The following is a 19,446-nucleotide window of genomic DNA, read 5'->3' on the forward strand; positions in this document are numbered from 1 at the left end:
CGTCGTCGAGATTGTGATCCTCCCCTCGTGGTCGATGCTCACTGCCGCATACGCTTTCCCCTCTGGATACCAGACTGCGTCGACGAAGCAACAGTCCCCGGCCTGATCGTGAGCTCTTTATAGAAGAGCATTTACCATGGCCCGTCTCGAACCCTCGTTATGCTCGGGGTGGACGTTTCGCGGGATAGGGACAAAGGTGATTCGTCCTCGCTATTCACGAGCGAGACTCGATTTCCGTCAGTGGAGTCGCCAACTCCCGCAGGATGTTGCTACCGGAACGCGTGGTGGACAGCCTAACCGCAGAAAACTATCATTATCTTAACGGGTATGTGCCACCAGTCATGGGCACGTTACCAGTGAAAAGTAACAGTGTTACAGTTACAGTTACCTAAGCCAAAAAAAGTAACTCTGTTACAGTTACAGTTACAGAGTTTCCAAAAGTAACCTGTTACAGTTACAGTTACTCTGAAAAAGTAACGTCGTTACTTTTCCGTTACTGTATAGAATATGTAATAGATCACAAACCAAATGATAGGATTTATTTAATGAAAAAATACGACGGCATGCGCGGGTAGTCAAAATTGCGCGTTGTAAAACCATAGACGAAGGAAACCAAAAAGATGGCCCAACACCAGCCTTCTTTGTGTAAGCCTCATTTTGTTGCATCAATTTATTTGTTCATGCACCGCTGGTGAAAATGGACTTTATTTGCAAATAATAAACGTCCTTGGACACTAGAAGTGGAAAGCATAGTTGATGCACTTGAACGACAGCATTATCCTAGGACGTTTATAGTGATACCCAGAAGCGCATGCGAAAAAGAGCGGGGAGTGCGTCACGAGTCAAGACAACGCCCATTGTGTCTATTGCCTGCGTTGAAGGTGTATCAGACCCTGGTCGGGGGGCTCTGCGTCCGCTGAGCGCAAGCTCTTCTTAGAACAAGTGTTCGTGAAAATTAAAACGGGCAGGAAAGAATCGACAAACGGGATATTGCTAAAGCAACTGATGCAACGCGTTCTAAAACGGGGCTTGTTGGACACTGCTGGACAAGTGGACATAGCTTTGACCTAAACAGTGCGATGACTCTGGCTCGCGAACGAAGTTGAGTAGCGAGAAAAAACTCCAAAGATGTTTTAAAAATGATTCGCTAGTTCACGGTATTTCTGACTCTCAACCGTTTTGCGCTCGGCTGCTTTCTAGCCGCCTATCAAACACGATTAGCTCGGAGCTTCGGATCAAGGAGACTAAACTTGGCGTCCTAATGATTCACCGGTACACCAAGAGCAGAGCTAGCAGCTCAAGTGACCAAAAGGATATATACGTCGAAAAAAAAAGGGACCTGAACTTAGCGACCTCCCCTCCGAAACTGCGAGGGGAGCGGTGCTGTGGAAAGGTGAAAGGTGGAGACCATATGGGAAAGTAACTGTAACGCTATTTCCCGTTACAGTTACTGCGTGAAAAAGTAACAGTGTTACAGTTACAAGTTCCTCTAACTTAAAAGTAACTAGTTACAGTTACAAGTTACTGAAAAAAGTAACTAGTTACCGGTAACGCGTTACTAGTAACTAGTTACTGCCCAAGACTGTGTGCCACTGTGTGGCTACGGGAGAAAGACTAAAGAGAAAGAGAGAGAGAGAGAGAGAGAGAGAGAGAAAGAAAGAAAGAAAGAAAGAAATAAAGAGACGGAAAGAAATATATAAAGAAAGAGAAAGAGAAAGAATTTTGCCGAAAAAAATTCTTCATGAGGCGGGATTTCAGCCCGCGTACCCTCGGTCCGAAGGCGAGCGTCCTAACCACTCGGCTATCCAGGCACTGCTAGCAGAGCATCGCATAGCCTTGTATAACATATTGTAGCAAGGGGGTGGGAAAGAGAAATGAGCATGAGGAGGAGAGATGTGATGGTGAGGAGGAGGCTCTATAGTGCATAGCCTGGCTGCGTTCTCCCGAGCAGGAAACCGCGCAACTCGACGTGTCGGTCGACGGGGAGTGCGAGCGGCGACGGGTACGTCTGTGCTTCGATGTGCCAAGCTTTGTTTCGACAATTTGTTTCGACAAATTTTGTTTCGACAATCCAGACTTTATATAAAAATTATACGACAGTCAGAGTCCTGTCGTTCTCGCGCACGAACTCTATGTCGAGGCAGAAATACTTCACCGCATCTAAAAGAATATTGAATTGACAAATTAACAAAAACTCGTTAATTATCTTTGCAGTTATTCACTTGAGGGCAGTCGCTCATATCAGAAAGTTGTAGTGCGTGCCAATTTATGACATACCCATTTTTTAGAAATGACGAAAGTTTCACGTAATTCGAGAGATTCATCATCGAATTTTACTGGCACTAACGAAACTGAGGGAGCCCGGCGCGCAGGAAACGCGGCCTCTCCGGAAATACACGTAGTAGTAGTAGTAGTAGTAGTAGTCGTAGTAGTAGTAGTAGTAGTAGTAGTAGTAGTAGTAGTAGTAGTAGTAGTAGTAGTAGTAGTAGTTGTTGTCGTAGAATGAGCTTACCGTGACAGCATACTTTGAGCTTTGGATGAGCTTTGAATGAACTTTTGACAGCATACTTTCTCGTGCCTATGGAGAGCTCTCCGAATGGAGCATTTTTTAAAAATAGTGGTATATTACAGCTCATGAAAATGTAAAGCGGAGTCGGTGATTGTCCGAAGATGGGGAAAGGAGCCATGCCCGTTTTTCCGTCGCATATTGAAGCGCAGACGTTTATGGCTTGTATCTGGGAAAAATTTGTGTCTGCGTCTACATGCAGCCGTGGTGGAGAGGCGCATTCGGTTGGAGAGAACACACCCAGACATTTTTCCTCTATGCGCCCAGACCAGCTCCTCGGCGGCGCTCATGTATGCATCGATGTCAGCACCATGACCAGCACCATTGGCCCGGAATGACGCGATAGCTACCCATTTAGGCATAGAGTTTCCTACAACATTTGCTAGAGGGAACGCTGGCGCTAGTGTCTATGAAAGCTGCAACGCATGTTCAGCGAAAGTTCACCAGTTTCACTTCACCACCTTGACCTTTTAGGCTCACCAATTGAAATCGGGCCTCGAAGTTCACAACGATCCATTCTTTTATCTGAAACAAACTCGAAAATAGCGAAGCCACAAGTGCGTTCGAAACCGCAGCACGAAGATCAGGCAAATCCGTGTACTACCCATCATTCCCATGGTGGCTGAACGGTGGCAGCGCCAGAGTTCCCTCTAGTAAGTATTGGGAAATTCTATGCATTAAGGATGGCAGTTGCTGATTGGTGCGTAGAGGACACGGAGGCGAAACATGCTTGAGACACCGAGCGCAAGAGGCGATCCTGGTGACGCCCAGCAAACACCAACCCTCTGTGCTGTGTACTGGCAAAGGTTGTTGAGGAGCCCATTTTATATATATATAAAATGGGCTATACCAACGCTCCAAACAAACACCGATAAGAATGCATGGTTCGCGCGTTATGCCGCACAGATGTGCGAGTGCTCTGCATGACCTCTGTCGGAGAGGCAAAGCAAAAAAAAAAAAAAAAAAAAGCAGCTGGGTTCCATTACCATGCTTTCATTACACTTTTCCAATGCGGCGAACGCGCATTTTGAGAACCAACGCTTCGAGGAAGAAGCTCCGACTGGACGGTAGCTGTAGGGTTTCTGTTGACGTCGAGATGAGCGTTTCCCCGAATGGTCAATATACACATCGAGGGAGGGAGAGTGCGAGAAGTGTGGTATCAAGTGGAGATGGCCTGATTCTTGGTTCATAACTACACGAGTACGTATAGTGATCGTCCACTGAAGGAAGCTTAGCACGGCTTAAACAAATGGCGGCACGTTTTGTTCGCGTTTTAACTGCGCAGGCACTTACTTCTACGTCGACCGAGCGTAAAACCTGCGGGTTCTTTCTTTTTTCACGCAAGGCGAATCACTACAACAATATCAATGTACAAAACGGAATAAATTCGAAAGAAGAAACGTCGGTATTGCTAAGTTTAGAACCTACGACCCCACGCTCAGAAGCCGAGTGACTGTCTTACTCACCGTGCTAAAAGGAGAAGCTTGAAAGAAGGTGACTATGTCTGAACCAAGGAGGTTTTTTCTTCAACCTCCTTGGTCTGAACGACAGGGACGTGTTGTATTGATGGAACTACACTAAGAGCAAGAAGAGCAAAGGCGCGCCGCGCTGATGTCACCCGAGAACGACGTTTCAGGAAAGGCGGAAGCGCAGAACAAGCGCGGAAAATTAAACCGCATGATACTGGACGTCATCTGAACAAAAAAATTGGCCGAGTATCTGCGTGCTTCGCTGCAAATGTCGTCTAAGACGATGAAGAGGCGCTGCGTGAGTATGGACGCCATCTGGCAATACGTCGGGAAACATGAGTGCTGTGTTGCGGCTGGTAGTCCCGCGCAGCGGCAGGCGAGACCGGCGGTGACCAACGCGACCGGTGGGGACGCCGGCCAGCCCGAACACGCTGTTCGGCGCGATGCGCCGGGAGAAGAAAACGTCCGCACTCAACGATGTACTCTCCACAAACTCTCTTACTTTACACACGCTACACGTCGCCTGGGTAAAACAGGGAATGCCAGAGTGGCGCCCCCTGTCATTCTTACAATGCAATACTGAACCGAAAACCGAAACACAACATGAGCTTGTACAGAGGGCACGAGGAAGGACAAGTTTCAGCGCAGTCGCAATTTTCAGCGCACCTTAAGAAACTAGGGTTGTAACATTGTAGGGCGAGTAGGGCCAGAAGGACCGTCACGACGAAAACCTGCCTCCTCAGTCGTATTCGCCTGGAACGTTGGTGTGGCTTCGCATTCCCTCCTCCGCTCCTGGCCTTTCCACAAAGCTACTGCCTAAGTACGAAGGCCCCTACCGCGTCCTACGTCAAGCACCCCAGTTAACTATATGATTGAGCCTGTTCAATCATCTACAGACCGCCGTCGTCGCGGCCGCGAGACTGTTCACGTCGATCGACTGAAGCCGCATTATGACCCGCCAGTTGTACCTGTTCCTTAGGTCGCCAGGATGGCTCCTTTTCCGCGGGGGAGTGATTTGTAACATGGTAGGGCGCAGACAAGAACGCCTGCGAAAGAAGACGAAGACGGTTGTTGTTGGCGCTCGCGCTTGCTCGGCTTGGACCGCTGATCGCTTCAGCTGTGGCAATCGTTTAATAAACGCGTTACTGTCTCAACGTTAAACGCATAACATCAAGGTCTTTAAAATTGCGCATCTATGTATTTTCTATTAAAGGAACACACCACCTAATACTTACCTAATGATGTTACGCCTCAGATATGCGTAATATTTACTTTTTGATCGACAACTTTCACAAGTATGAACAGCCGTACCAGTTCAAGATGGGTGGGCGGCAAGCAAGTGGTTCAACTTTGGCCGGTTGGCTGAATCGGGTGACGTGCCGACAAACAGAAAGACAGACCAAAATCTCTGCGTTTAAGTTCCTTAAGAAAGACTATCGTCTTTAAAAGCGCATACTCGCCCCGACACAGCAGCATACGAGGGCGGAGCAAAAAATGATGGGCGGAGCAAAAAACTCTTAGGCATCCCTTAGAACTTCTAGAGGAGGTTCGGCATCGAAATTATTAACGTGAAAGCTTTAGATGTCTCATCAAAAACGAAACGGACCATCAGCAGTGTTGGCGTCAAAGCGAAATGACGCCAAAAAATTATTATGCGATGACGTCGTCACATTCGTCATCTTGACATCACATGTCGGCAGAATGTGATACGTCACTCTGTTACAAGATGACGTTACAAGATTACGTCATCGCACGACATAGTCGCTTGGTCAAGCACGTGCCGATCTCGGAGGCAGTGCAGCAAGGCCACGTGAGGTGCAGAAAACTGCGATGCCTCCGATCCTGGAGGCAGTGCAAAGCCACGTTAGGCGCAGAAAGCTTTCAGGGAAAGGGGGATGGATCAGCCCAATCGACTGAGAAGAAAAAGAAGCAAAAGAGAAGAAGAAGGTAGCTCTCGCCTTCGAGTCGTCTTAGCTGAATGTATAAGGTACATGTACGGCTTTTTTTGTCCGCCTGACGTATTATACCGTCAGGAACTTTCCGTCCCTGTCCCAGCGACTCGGGAAGCAGCCGTTTTGAGTGCATTTTGCCCTTTAACTATGTATATGGCCAGAAGAGAGATTAAGGCCAGAAAAATGAATGAGAACCGTGTTTTTCGTATTGCTGATGAGTCAGACCTTTCTGTTTTCAACTGACAGTTTCTATCATGACACTTAAATTTTGTTTACATCCACCATGGCTTCTTATCTGACACTATCTGCGCTGTTCATATCCCACGACTATCATTCAGTCATTCATTTTAATGCTAGAAGTCTTCGCAAGCATTTCGATGACTTTGTAAACCTTTTTTCTACACTTAACAACGCTTTTTCAATAATATGTGGCTCGGAAACATGGCTAGGTTATGATGACAAGGAGCTATACTGCTTTAATTCGTACTTTTCTGAATACTCCCACAGGGTGTTGAGTGGCCACGGTGGTGCGGCTATTTTCGTTTCATCTTCTTTTCCCCACAAACGTCGTCATGGTCTCGTTCTGTAGTGCTCTTGATCATACAATGGAAAGAAAATCACATGCTAAGTGCAACGTAATATTTATTGGGAGATATCAACATTAACCTCTTGGATACTACTTCACCTAATTCTGCTAATTATTCTAGTGCGTTTCATAGCTATAGGTACGAATGTTTGATTACTCTCCCTACGCGCTGTCCTACCAATAATGATGGCACCTTGACTGATCATGTATTATGAAACTTATTTGACCAACCGGACGCTGTAATTGTCAATACTGATATTACTGATCATTACCCTATCGTTCTACGCTTCCAAAAGCAATCATCTTTAAGGAACGCTACTTATTACAAATTCACACTTGACAAACAAAAACTCATTGATAGCCTAACTGACTGGTCGGAAGTTTTGTCATGCAATGGCCCCTAAAAAGCTTTCTCACAGTTTTTAGCTACGCTTTCATCGTAGTTCAACTCCCGTACTCACAAACAAAAATGCAGAAAAAAGATAGCATCACCGCAAAACCCATGGCTTACAGATGGCCTTCTGACAGCTATGCGGTCTCGAGAAAACTTCTATAAAAACAACAACAACAAAAAAACAGCCTTTCTATACGAAATTACTTGCCCGTTATAAGAAATTTCCGAATTCGCTTTCCGCTCTGCTGAGGAGTGCCAAGAGAAATTATAACGAAGTAAAGATTGCTCAATATGGTAATAATGCTAAGAAGAAATGGGAAATTGTTAATTCGTATCTTAACCGCAGCAACCAGTATGCTATATCGAGAATTGTTCATAACAACATGATATACAGCAATCCGCTAGATATTGCTAATGCCTTTTGTGATGCCTTCTTTAATAATGCCTCTGGGTCCGCTTGGTGTTGTAAAATGTCTTTACACCGCCTACCTCACTCATTTTTCCTTTTTCCGACTACTCCTGATGAAGTAATTTTGATAATTAAGGCCCTTAAAGCCACTAGTACTGGCCTTGATATTATTAAAGCTCACCACATTAAAATTATTGCAGAACATATTGCTAACGTTCTTTCATCTATCATCAACGTCGTTCTTAAATCGGTTGTTTTCCCTCGTGAACTCAAACGCGGTCGCGTCATGCCTGTTTTCAAAAAAAGTGATCGTACACTGTTACAGAATTATAGACCCATTTGCGTTCTCCCGTTTTTAAATAAAATTATCGAAAAAAATAATCGAGAAGCGGATTACAAGATATTTAAATAAATTCAATATTTTTCCCCCAGTTCGGTTTTCGCTCCTGATTTTCAACAAATCTAGCTCTTGTAACACTTACCGATTACCTAATTTGCAGCATCCATATTCATAGACCTGTCTAAGGCCTCCGACACTATTAATCACCCCATTCTTTTCGCAAAAATCGAAGCTATTGGTATAACAGATCCGCCTTTGCTCCTTATCCGCAGTTATTTACAGGATAGAAAACAAATCGTTGATATATCTGGATCTTATTCTAAAGAAGCAACTACTAACATACGTGTACCGCAGGGGTCTACATTAGGTCCTCTTCTCTTCTTAATTGATATTAATGACTTGCCGACTAGCCTCTCCTTATTTAAGTGTATTCTATATGCTGACGACACGACGATATTTAATTCTAACCAGGCACGTAGGCAAGGGGGGGGGGGGGGGGGCCGGGGGGCCCGGCCCCCCCCCCCGAAATTTTTTCAGCCCTTTATATTTCCAGGCAACTTTTTTTTGTTTTTGCCATGGAAAGACTGTCTTTCGAACAATTAGGCCTGCCCCCCCCCCCCCGAAAAAAAATCCTGGCTACGTGCCTGATTCTAACCACTCCATATCTACGCTAACTTGTATGCTAACTGAAGATCTTTTGAAAATCTGCACGTGGTGTGAACATTAGAAGCTGCAAATTAACCATAATAAGACCAATTTCGTCATCTTTACTTCGCATCAGCGTTCGTTCGATCCTTCTCAATCCATTTCTATCTTCAATCACATCATCTCCCCAGTTGATCATTGTACATTTTTAGGGGTGGAACTTGATCGCCACCTTAAGTTTCATCTTCATGTGTCTAATGTGAAAAAACAAACAAAAAACAAATGGCTTATGGTATACGCGTTCTTATGAAAACTCGATTTCATTTCTCGTTTTCTACTCTCATATCGCTTTATTATGCTTTCGTTCATTCACATATTAACTACAGCATTGAATCATGGGGTAACACGTACAACAGTCACCTGACATCATTACAAGCTATTCAAAACCGAGCCATTCGTCCAATAACGTTTTCATCACGTTGTGTTAACGCCAGCCAATTACTGCATTCTCATAATATTTTAAGTGTGTCCGATCTTAATAAATATAGCCTCGCCATTATTGTTTATAAGGCACTAGAAAATAATATTCCTGTTTCCATAATACCAAAGACATCCCTCGTTAATACTAATAATGCTAGATTTTCAAGCAACAATAATTTTATTTTACCCATCGTTCGCACCAACTACGGTAAGCAGACTACATTTTTCAGCGCTTGCTTCTTGCAATTCGCTACCATCTCCTTTAAAATTACTAAATGCTCATAGGTTTTGATGCGAACTCAAGCACTTTCTGTTAGATTCGCCTAACTCCTGGTTCTTCACTGCCCTAGGTGTTTTTTTTTGTAGTGTTTTTTGTTTGTTTTCTTATCTTCCCGCACTTTTGTATAATTTTTCAAGGCTTTCTGTTATTTGCTTATTGCACTTTTGTTTTCGTTTTTTATTTTCTTGTATACTGCATTACTGTTTATTCATTTTGAAAATTTCACCCACCCTGTCCTCCTTACTCTCATTGACCAGGTCACATTGACTAGGCCTGTATTTTGTCCAATGCATTGGTAACTCTGGTGTTGGGTTAGTTTATTTCTTGCACAAGATTACCTTTTTGTCGGTATTAAATCTATGTATTGCCATTTTGATTGTATTATTTACCATGCTATCATGCACAGGAGGTCCCATTTCAGTTTGTAACTATGGGACCTCCTTCTGTATATACTTATGATGTACTCATCCCTTTGTTTGACTCGAAATAAAATGATTCTGATATGTCTTTTTGCATCTCACAGCAAGGGCAGCATGCTGGTTTTCAAGCACTGACATCACTCTCTCAATAATGTGAATCATACATGGCATGAACATCTTGATGTTACTACGTTGCACTCCTACGGATTAATCACTGTTTCTCAGCTCTCCTTGAATTTCTGGATTACCCCTGGTGGTACCTACCGTTTTTACACATGAGCAGTGCACCTACAACATTACACCATGTGCTCTCACGTTCCAAGTTCGCTTCCGTACTCTCCCTCTTTTTTGTACATTGAGAATTCTCTCACACCGCCATTTCATTCCTCACTTCTCTTGTAAATTGTCATTCACGCAACCACGCCTTTCATTAATTCATCATTGAAACATTACTTCCATGCATGGTTGTCCTTTCATCCCTTTCAATCGCCTTTGTCATATTTACTTGATAACTTTTCTTTCCAAGTTCTCATTCCTTCTCATTCTCTCATTCCCTCATCCAAGCTGCCTTTCTTGGCTACACAGTCATCCTCCATTACCATTGGTCAAGGGAAATCTTCTTACAAATCACTACTCATGCAACTTTCACATTTCAACTTAACCATTCTTCCTGGCATCTAGGTCATTGTGCGAGCGCTCCGCGTTTGTACCCGATGGCCGCCGGACAATGGGTACCCGTACGTCAGACAGTCATCACTTGTGCCTCATGTTTCCTAAAGATTGTAGGAGCTTGCTCCTTATGCTCAGGGCTTGTCCATCGCCGTAGTAGCCGCTAGTTCTCATTGCTACCGCTAGCTTGGCTCAGCGCACGCTCGCGCTAAAGAGAAGCGTTCTTCCTCCTGTTCTTCGGGCGCCTTGATGATGATATTAACGCAGGCAAAACCACATATAGCATATAGGCAACTGTAGCATGCGGCGCTCGCTCCACTCCGGCGCGTGCTCTAGTTTGATAGGAGACCGCTAGAGGGCCACAAGGCCCACAACTGCGCGCTTCCTCTCTCTTTGACAGTCGTCAGTCAGCGCGTTTCGATACTAATAGCATGAACGAAGAAGATAAGGCGGCGGAGCGGAGGGCTCGCCTCCAAGACCCTGCGCTGAGAGCTCGCGAGGCCGCAGAGAGACGTCAGCGTCGTGCGGACCCCGAGATACAAACCCGCGAAGCCGAAGCAGCGCGGAAGCGGCGGCAAGAGAACCTCGAAGAGGTACGGGCGCGGGATGCAGCGGCCAAGCGCCGAAAGCGGTCGCTGCCTGAAGTTAGTGGCGCCGACGCGCGCTTCAAGCACGATTTCCTCGACTACACTTTCGGCCACAGCTGCAAGGTTTGCGACCGCTTGTGGTTCGACAACAACCTGACCACAATCGCTACTATAACCACGTGTCACGTCCTTATATGAGAGTGGAGGAATTGTACGGAGCAGTCACGGTTTACCCTATTATCTCCGAGCAAGCTCCTCTAACACCATTCACTTCGTGGATATATGGTGGGGATGAACTTCAATACGGTGGCTAAGCGGGCCTGTTGGTACGTACACATAGTTATTCCAAAACAGCGCACAAACGGGACATGAAAGATACCACACTACACAGGCGAGCGCCTCTGTGGTATCTTTCATGTCCCGTTTGTGCGCTGTTTTGAAACAACTATGGTCAGGATCATTTTTACCGGCACAACATCTTCCACCTCCCGCTGTCATCGACATTTTCACTGGTCAAGTCCTGTCGTGGAGGCACACCACCAATTGGGCACTCCTGGCTACATACATCGTTCATCTTTATGCATCATTCCCATCACTTCATTTCTTCATAATAAATTCTCTATGCGAGCGCCTTCTGTGCTCGTTGATCATAGGAACGAAACGCGTTGCCGTGCCCAACTTTTATTTTTAAAATTGGCTCTTTGTCCACAAACACTGCGCTTTGCGTAGTTCTTATACCCCTTTTCATTTATGTGTGATGGGTTTTACGCCGATTATTGCTTTACGTAGGAGTGGGCTAGCCTCCATGTTATTTTATTTTTCCTGTCCGGGTGGCGAAGAGCTTGAGGTGAGGTGAATGCTTAAGGTACCATGTGACTTTTAACACGAAAGTGTTTTATGCCGGGGTCCACCACGGCTCCACTGACGTATTTCCGTCACGGATATGACGTTGTAAAATATACGCAAATAGATGGTAAAAAAAACGAGAAGGAAAAGTTTCCTTGCCGGGAATCGAACCTACGACCCCTCACTCTGCAGCGCGCGGCGCGAAACCACTCAGCCACAGAGCGCACGTCCTTAAACTTGCTAACGGCGAGCTATTTATATACACCATTTACCGTTCGCGGAGCTCTGAGCTCCGTGGCTTCAGCGTGTTCTTGTTACCACCAGCAAGATGGCGCGAAGAGAGCGCAGGGCACGCTTTAAAGGTAGATGCCCTGCGCATCGCGATGCGAGCGCGCTTCTACAGGGAGTGTCTCTCGTGTGCGCGCGCTTCCCTCGTGATGGGGGCGGCTTGTAACGTCTTGTCCTTTCCCCTCAAGTTACCGCTGACAATTCAGAGAGAACGAAGGTCACTTCGCTCGCTGCAGCGGCCGCGTTTTCGAAAAGAGCGCGCTGCTTGCACGGAAAGAAGTAGCAATTCTGACAGTTGTTAGTTCCCGCTCGTCCCGTATGTGTTTTTTTAGTGCGTCCTTTCTGCTTTAGAGCGCGCTGCGAGTTTCGGACTGCTTGCCGTTCTTCGCGCAACATTACAATTTGTTGCTACATCATTCATTCCTTCCCCCTTGTGGCGAAACAATGCACAATAAACGCTCAACTGCCCCTGTGAAGACATGTTTCACTTTCGTGTTATACCGATTCCTATGAAAGGGGGATCAGCCATGTTTTTTTATCACGAAAGTGTTTTATGCCGGGGTCCACCAAGACTTCAGTGACGTATTTCCGTCACGGAAATGACACCGAAAAAAATGCCCCCACCTCCCCGAAGGGAATCGTGAGGAAATGCGAATGCATTTCTTGCACCCAGTACACGGCATAGTAATTTTAATGGCGTAAAGCTGGACACATCGACGCGCTCAAGTGTCTCCCTTTTGGGCGCCTCTTTCAACGAACGCTTCCTACGTGCGTTCGTAATCACCTCAGGGATGTTGCCACCGCCTTCAATGCAGCACAAACGCGTTTAGAACGCGCTGTTTTCAGGCTGTGCCAAGGCAGCACAAACGCTACAAACGCGTTTCTCTCTGCTCTGCATTGAGGCGGTGGCGCAGGGAGGAGAGAGAGCGAACGGCGCGAGAAGGAGCGGCGAAGCACTGCACCTACCCTCTCCTACACTTTCTCCACACACGCGGGAGCTCCGCCGAGCTCCCACGATGCGAGCGCCCTGACACGCCAGAGCGCGCTCCTCCTCTCCACTCACTCTCCGCTACTCCGCCCGCACCATCTGCTCCGGTTGCTAGGGGCGAGGATAAGCGCGCGTGCCCGCAGCTGTTGCTATGGGAGAGGGAGTGAGAGCGGAGAGGCGTGCGGGCAACGCCGGATGACTTACATAGCCCGACTAAGAAATGCATCCGCATTTAAAAATATACACGATCAGATGGCAAAGAAAAAAAAGTTCCGTGAACCGGCATCGAACCCACGACCGCTCAGTCCGCAACAACAGATGCCGGGCACGCTATCCACTGCGCCATGGTCACAGACTTCAGAGGCTTTACAAACGCGCCTTTTATATCTACCACTCTCCCGGTCGGCGGGGTGGTGTTGCCCTTTGGGAGCGGTAAAGTAATTCGTCATTACTGTGGCCTCCGCGATTAGCGCCTGCAACGCGTTACACGTCCCTCCTATTCGGCGCGTTTTCAATAGAAGTTCAATTTTGTCAATGTCTTAACACACCACGAGGTGGCGACCTTAGCCAAGCATCGTAAAAGCGTCGGCCTCGCTCATAGCTCTGCGACGCGCGCCTGCCTCACCTGACTGTAACACCGCGTTCCCCGCTCACGCGCTCGCCCCTAGAAAAATCGAAAATCGCGGCCGGGCTACCGGGGCGGCACGACGCGCTTTGCGTTTCCCTCTACTCCGGCCGTGGTGTTCAACCACATTTCAACATGCGGCGGGATGGCGACCAAGTTCTGCGTCCAATATGCAACGCTCTTCTGGCTATCACACCTAGTTCTCTGATTACGCTTTCACCGTTAAATACTACAGCTACCACGAGGGTTTGTTTAACCATTTAGCAGGGACGTTATCGGGATGGAGATGTACCACCAATCATCAAAGTGGGCGCATCGACGTTAAACGGTGCTATAGCTGCCAGACATCAATATACATTGTGCAAACTCTCTTATATCAATGTACAGCAAACATTCAGTTACTTCTGTAAGGGCACGCTTTACTTTCCTGTTATTCCGATTCCTATGACGGAGGGATCAACCATGTTTTTTTTTTTGTCCGCCAGTCATAGAATAGTAATACCAGAAGAGAAAGTGGGGGTTATCATTTAAGCAGTCCTGTAGAAATGAATGCAGTATAGAGCATCGGTCATTTAGCAGTGTCCACTTAAATGTATATGTACGCATGTTTGAGCAACTAAGAGGCTGCATTCATAAGATTTTTGTAGGAGCTATTTCAGATTGGTTCACCAGCATTGCTGACATTATGCCCACCATCAGGACTGGCTTTAACTTCATCATACAAACTCTATATACCGCGTTTTGTGAATGCGACCCTCTGTGCATATAGCAAGAGAAAATGTATAAGTTACGGTATAAAGGACGGATTAATGAAACATTTAATGATTGCAGGACCCTCGCGAACTTTGTTTGGGCGTCCGACAGCTGTGGAGAAAAAAACTCACAGGGTCCATTATGCGCTCACCTAAGACGACTGGAAGCGAAAGCCATCTTCTTTTTCTTCTCAGTTCCCGCGCCGCCACCTTCCGAAAGCTTTCTGCACCTAATGTGGTTTTGCACTGCCTCCGTGAGTTCACCGTTGACCAAGATGCATGTGGAGACGTCATCATCTGTCGCCACTATGGCTAAGACGTCACAAATTTTGGTGATCTGTGACATCATCACGTGATGATGATTTTTTGCATCACTCGTGTGGGCGCCAACAGGAGACGCCAACGCGGGACGACGGTCAGTTTTTGCGCTTGATGAGGCATTTAAGGCTTTCGCCTTAAAAACATAAAAACTTTGTTGATCACGAACAACTACGCCACAACATTCCACATTTCCCCTCACGACATTCCATAGCTCGAGGGCTCTGAATTTGGAGGATGCAGAGATGCACTTATGCGATAGTTGAAAGAAAGTCATGGTGCAGACAATGAATAATGGCAGTCTCCCTCCTTGCTACTCTCGCAATGAAGCATCAGTACAAAGAGAGAGAGAGAGAGAGAACAAGAATAAAGAAAGGCAGGGACAGAAAAATAAAAATAAAAGACAGGTATTAAATGGTGGCGGCGATAATATAAATGAAATACAGAATAGTGCGTAATGTGTCCTCTGTAGCATTTTAATAAACGAGACCATCCGTCATGAGCGCTTGACGTCAACCTGCCTTTGTTTGTTAGCCACGCTGCGTTATTACTGCCGCGCTTATTGCTATCATTGAGGATAGCCGTTTAATTAGTGCCCAGCGTTGCTTACACCCGTAAGCGAAGTTCACGAGCAAGACGGGCTCCGAGTGAGACTGTCTTTTGTTTCCATGGCTTGGTGCGATATTCAGGGGAAGCTCCGCCTGAGCACGCCGGGATCTCGAAAGGAGTGCGCGTGTCTCGCCTGGTCGCCCGTGTTTTTGTATCTCGTAGTTTTTCGTATCTCCTCCTTTTTGTATCCCGTATAATGATGTTCGTTAGACGCAATTACTAATTGCGTACGTGAGCGCTCGCATTGCGTTTCCTGTGCGGTAAAGAAACTGAGCTTATGGTTAAGTAAATGCTCAGTCATGATCATTTAGAAACCGGCCCCACTGATGCGCTCACTTGTGCAGTGGCTTCGAAACTTTCCACAAAAGCTGATGCTATGAAAGATAACCACACAAAACACGATGCATAAGATCAGAAGGCCAGAACACGTGCTCATCTTCAAAAGTGCGCTTAGTTGACACAGACACTGTACCGATCGAATAAAATACAGGACACAACACTTCGATGTTATTCGTTCTGTACTGTGACTGTGTTAACTAAGCGCACTTTTGAAGTTGAATGAACACCAACTAGATCACCATGTATCTCTCCTCAAGAACACGTGTAAGTGGGAGTAGAGTGATATTGTCCGTTTAAATGTACGCTTTAACCAGTCGCAATGTTCATTCTTTTCCTTTAGCGTAAATGCAAGCTATATGACACTTCTTTCCTCACAATAGTAACACCTGTTTCCTGCAATTCTTTGTTAGGTCAAGTATCTCTCGTCAACGTCGTACAAGTGTTGAGAGACAGATGCAATTGTACGAGCCCTGTCCAACGGTTCACGACTTTATACTTTCTTGATGTGAAAAGAATACTGATGCCGAAACCGAAATAAGTCACACTGAAAGCAATTGAAATGTTGTCGATGTAAAGAGCAGCGCGAACGCTGCGAGAACATGAGAAAGGATAAATGCGTGAAAGGTACCGAACATTTAAAAAGTTCATTTTCACAGATCACTTCATGAGAATTAACTAGAACTTAACATTCCAAGTATTTAACTCATTGCAGTGAAGTTTTGCTTGACTTCATTCTAATGACTCACGAAATTAACAGCGGCATGCAGGGAACCAGACCATGCGCGTTTCAAGCGCTGCCGCTGGCTACCAAGTTAGCTCATACAGGATCCATGTTATTCAGACGTTAACATTACATCACACTGGATGTGCGGGTTTCAGTGCGTAAGCAATCTTCGGGGAGTTCCCCGAAAAGTGGTAGTAAGAATCGTGTACGTGGACCGCAAGGCTAAAAAGTGTGACATCTTTTATGCCATAGGAATACTGCACTGTTGGGTTCCGTCGAAAATGAATGAGGCAGCCTGCATTTGCGGCGGACAAATTTTAAAATTTTGGAGAGGGTCAGTTCTGAAAATTTGGGGACAGCCAAATCGAAAAAACTTGAGAGCAGGCCAAATCAAAGAGCTGTGGGTGGGCCAAGTTTAAATATTTGGGGACGGCCAACTTGAAAATTTTGGGCGGTGGACAACGTGAAGGAATCTGGTTGGGCTAATGAGGAAAAAAATCTGGGATTGGACCACAACACATGTGGTCATTATAACGGTGTAATCAGTAATAGTAGATGATAATAGTAGAAAGCAGTGCGGTAAAGAAGGCGATTTGTGACGGCGTTGAGGATCAGTTGGTCGGTTTCAATAAGTTTCGATGCGTTGCAGACTTAAAAACCCCACTTGTAGACATGACGTCAAACAATGCGTGAAACCATTCCTAACACAATCACCCTGCAGTGCGCACACGTGTGGTCGCGCCACACGTCATACCAATATGTCGTCGCCCAAAACCCCTTGGATGACACGCCAATGCTTACGCATACTTCGAGCAATCCTGTGGAGAGTCAGTAGAAGTTTTTGATTATTTGCAGAACAAGAACAGTAGGGCTTGTGTAATCATCTGTCACTTGCGAATGTAACATAAGAAGGATGGACTTTTGGCTTTATTGATTAGACCGTGGCCTCCGTGATTAGCTCCGGCCGTCCGGCGCGCTTGCGGAGCTAATTGCTGAGGCCATGGGTAGACATTTCTCACTGTTCAGTGCAGAAACTTATGAAGACAGGGACGAGAAGGGACACACACAAGCGATAACTTTCAGCAGTGATTTATTTGGAGCAGGTTCCCATATTCATACATGAAGCAAAACAACTCAGGCATGCGCAGACACAGATTTTTTCTCAGTGCTGCTGTGTCTGCGCATGCCTGATTCGTTTTATTCCTTGTTTAAATATGTGATCTGACTTCAATTAAATCACCGTTGAAAGTTAGCGCTTGTGTGTGTCTTCTTAAGTTTCTGCGCTCAACAACGAGAAGAATGTCAGTTTTCGTCATTTGTAAGCGTGCTTTGCCAGTTACCCAGATGCTGTGCGGTGAAGACAGTCTTTGCGCAAATATGCATTGCGCACGTTGTTACGAGCGGTGGTCGTTGGCCGACGCGGACTCAGGGGGTAGCGTGGAGCTGAGCGGCGGGAGTCGTACCGCAGGCCCAGGGATGTCCAGAACAGCAGGAAGCCGAGGCAGAGAGACCGGCGTTGAGGAAAACTTAACAGACGTTTATTTACAACATCATAGAGGACAGGATCGTCAGAACGACATCTAGTCCGATCGATCCGTCCCGAGCAGACGCTCTGCTGCTCCTTAAATACTCTTCATTCCCAAGATAGGGAAACTCCTTAATTGGAAATGTCCAATCACAAACGTGCATGCCTTTGAAGCTGCATAACTAGCAAACGTCCAATCACAAACATGCATGCCTTTGGAGGGTCCGTCTCTTCGACACATAGGTCACCGCCCCCAGGATAACAATGCCACGGACCACTGCACTCTCACTCTCCACGTCCGACCAGTTCGGAAGAAAGGGTGGCACTGTCACTTCGGGGAAACGAAAATCCCTTTACGAACAAAGGCACCAGCTTTCACCAAAAACAAGCTCGTTGCAAACACGCGTTCCACAGAGGAGACCCGCGCGTAGCTGCCAGCTTCCCGCCGAAGCGCTCAGTTCAGGGACAAGACAGCAGGTGTAGGTGTCTAATCCGTTCTCCGAAGTGAGGGGGGGGGAGTCCAAGAAGCAGGAAAACTCGTTTGGAGACAGCTGGCCCAGGACCTTCGTATCTGCTTTGTAACAACGTTGCTGGCACGCGCTATGTGTGCTGTAAAACTTGCCCATTTTCATGTGCCAACCTGGTTCCATAATCATGTACGCGCGTTGCTAACTTTCATGAGTTTTTATGTTGGACCAGCCACTAGCCGCGTAGGCTATTGGTCAAAATGTCTTGTACGCATTTTTTCTACCTATGCATATAAAACCCATCTTGATTTTATTTGGTGCTACGTATGTATTTCGGACTAAGCGAGAGTACAGCCTCCGCCACGTGTTGTACTTGGAACTCACCGAAAGGTCGCGTATCTGACTTTCGGCTGAGACGAAACTGTTCACTGCCCTTAACATTGGTACCGCGTGTTAAAGGGGCACCAATGTTAAACAATAAATCAGTTTACACTAACAATTATTTCCTTCAGAACTCTCTTCATTTCACATACTCTTTCATTGGGGAGAAAATTGATGTCTAAGTATAGTTTCGAATTTCGCGATGACACTTGAGCGCCTGAATGTCACTGTGTTTTTACGGAGTTCAAGGTTATTTTTTCGTATGTCGACTTTTTTAACAGAATAAGACTTCATTAAACTGCCTATATTAAGTATATAGCTCCCGTATAACACATTATAATATTTTTTTTTCAGATAAAAGATCTGTAAGCCCTACCAGAACCTGTCACACTCTCAACGTAACCACGAGATATTGCCAGAACCTAAAAGCGGCGTCGCCGCCAGTGTTTCCTTTTAACGCATTTTCTTGCTTACTAGGAGTCTTCCCGCGGCAAGAACAGTGCTTCTGGCATTGTGAAAGGGTAAATTGAGAACACGAGACAAATAGCTTTTCGCGTTAGTGTCCGTTCACGAGATTAGTGCAGGCCGTGTGGCGGAGGCCGCAATATCAGCGGTCTCTTTGGAACTACAGATGAGCTTGAATTCTGTCTGCAACCACATGCACCCGTAAGTGCATAATATTCCGATATCAATATGCACCGGCACTTAAACGTGCACGGTAGCTCAATTGCGATCAGAGCGTAGCGCTTTACTTGTCGTATATTTAGTAGTGTTGCAGAACTATCGAT

The sequence above is a fragment of the Rhipicephalus sanguineus genome, chromosome 3 (assembly GCF_013339695.2).
Source record: "Rhipicephalus sanguineus isolate Rsan-2018 chromosome 3, BIME_Rsan_1.4, whole genome shotgun sequence".
Taxonomy (NCBI): domain Eukaryota; kingdom Metazoa; phylum Arthropoda; class Arachnida; order Ixodida; family Ixodidae; genus Rhipicephalus; species Rhipicephalus sanguineus.